We start from the raw sequence: 2,355 nt of genomic DNA, 5'->3' as shown, positions 1-2,355 counted from the left end.
GAAACCCTGTCTCTACTAAAAATACAAAAATTAGCAGGGCGTGGTGGCAGGTGCCTGTAATGCCAGCTACTCAGGAGGCTGAGGCAGGAGAATCGTTTGAACCCGGGAGGAGGAGGCTGCAGTGAGCCAAGACCATGCCACTATACTCTAGCCTGGGTGACAGAAGGAGACTCCGTCAAAAAAAAAAAAAAAAAAAAAAAGGAAGAAAACCATCAAACTTAGAAAGAAGCAGATTATTTCTAATTTAAAAAATAAAAACAGGTCTCATAACTCCAAAGAAAGGGTGATATATCTAGGACAGGACCAGTGGCAGGGTAATTGTGACAATTCTGCCTTGTAGAAGTGTGAGAAAATTATAGGAAGATTCTACGGAACATCAAGAGGATTCATGCTACTACCTAGGGCAAAAATTTAAAATTAGGTATACATTAAAAAATATTTTAACAGTCATGACATAGACAATAGAGTCTACATCTTCTGATTTTAAAAGTAAAGCATGCCCTGCTCTGCCGCCTACCACCGCTGCCTGAGCCAGAGTGGTTCAGTGCACCGTGAAGACAGATTCTAGACGCCAGGAACTCACGCCTCCAATCCCAGACACTATGTCCAGCAAAGGCTCCGTGGTTCTGGCCTACAGTGGCGGCCTGGACACCTCGTGCATCCTTGTGTGGCTGAAGGAACAAGGCTATGACGTCATTGCCTATCTGACCAACATTGGCCAGAAGGAAGACTTCGAGGAAGCCAGGAAGAAGGCACTGAAGCTTGGGGCCAAAAAGGTGTCCAGCGCACTGTATGAGGACCCCTACCTCCTGGGCACCTCTCTCGCCAGGCCTTGCATCGCCCACAAACAAGTGGAAATCGCCCAGCGGGAGGGGGCCAAGTATGTGTCCCATGGCGCCACGGGAAAGGGGAATGATCAGGTCCGGTTTGAGCTCACCTGCTACTCGCTGGCCCCCCAGATAAAGGTCATTGCTCCCTGGAGGATGCCCGAATTCTACAACTGGTTCAAGGGCCGCAATGACCTGATGGAATATGCAAAGCAACACGGGATTCCCATCCTGGTTACCCCCAAGAGCCCATGGAGCATGGACGAGAACCTCATGCACATCAGCTACGAGGCTGGAATCCTGGAGAACCCCAAGAACCAAGCGCCTCCAGGTCTCTACACGAAGACCCAGGACCCGGCCAAAGCCCCCAACACCCCTGACATTCTCGAGATCGAGTTCAAAAAAGGGGTCCCCATGAAGGTGACCAACGTCAAGGATGGCACCACCCACCGGACCTCCTTGGAGCTCTTCATGTACCTGAACGAAGTCGCGGGCAAGCACGGTGTGGGCCGTATTGACATCGTGGAGAACCGCTTCATTGGAATGAAGTCCCGAGGTATCTACGAGACCCCAGCAGGCACCATCCTTTACCACGCTCATTTAGACGAGGCCTTCACCATGGACCAAGAAGTGCGCAAAATCAAACAAGGCCTGGGCTTGAAATTTGCTGAGCTGGTGTATACCGGTTTCTGGCACAGCCCTGAGTGTGAATTTGTCCACCACTGCATTGCCAAGTCCCAGGAGCGAGTGGAAGGGAAAGTGCAGGTGTCCGTCCTCAAGGGCCAGGTGTACATCCTCGGCCGGGAGTCCCCACTGTCTCTCTACAACGAGGAGCTGGTGAGCATGAACGTGCAGGGTGATTAGGAGCCGATTGATGCCACCGGGTTCATCAACATCAATTCCCTCAGGCTGAAGGAATATCATCGTCTCCAGAGCAAGGTCACTGCCAAATAGACCCCTGTACAATGAGGAGCTGGGGCCTCCTCAATTTGCAGATCCCCCAAGTACAGGCACTAATTTTTGTGATAATTTGTAATTGTGACTTGTTCTCCCTGGCTGGCAGCGTAGTGGGGCTGCCAGGCCCCAGCTTTGTTCCCTGGTCCCCCCGAAGCCTGCAGACGTTGTGTTGTCACCACAGGGAAGGGTGGGGGGCAGCTGCGGTGGAGAGCTATAAAATGACAATTAAAAGATTTAAAAAAAAACAAAAGTAAAGTAAGCAGATGTAAGACAAATTAGAAAAAAAAAAAAAAAAGACCTGGATAAAATGCTGATATTTTAAAAGACGGATAAAAGCTTTCTTGAAGTTTTTTTTTTTTTTTGAGACAAGGTCTCGCTTTGTCACCTAGGCTGGAGTACAGTGGCATGATCACAGTTCACTGCAGCCTCTCAGCTGGGACCACAGGCATGTACCACCATGCCTGGCTCATTTATTTTTTATAGAGACGGGGTCTTGCTATCTTGCCTTGGCTGATCTCAAACTCCTGGGCTAAAGTGATCCTCCTGCCTCAGCCTCCCAAAGTGCTGGGAT

General features: G+C 49.9%; 1 pseudogene; it reads left to right on the top strand.

Annotated features, from left to right (window-relative positions):
* Window positions 1–595: 595 nt before the first annotated feature.
* On the top strand, window positions 596–2,034 carry LOC102123266 (argininosuccinate synthase pseudogene; annotated as a pseudogene).
* The last annotated feature ends 321 nt before the right edge of the window (window positions 2,035–2,355 follow it).

Source organism: Macaca fascicularis, chromosome X (genome assembly GCF_037993035.2).
Source record: "Macaca fascicularis isolate 582-1 chromosome X, T2T-MFA8v1.1".
Classification (NCBI taxonomy): domain Eukaryota; kingdom Metazoa; phylum Chordata; class Mammalia; order Primates; family Cercopithecidae; genus Macaca; species Macaca fascicularis.
Note: the sequence above shows the minus strand (reverse complement) of the source record. Positions and strands in the feature narration are given on the sequence as shown.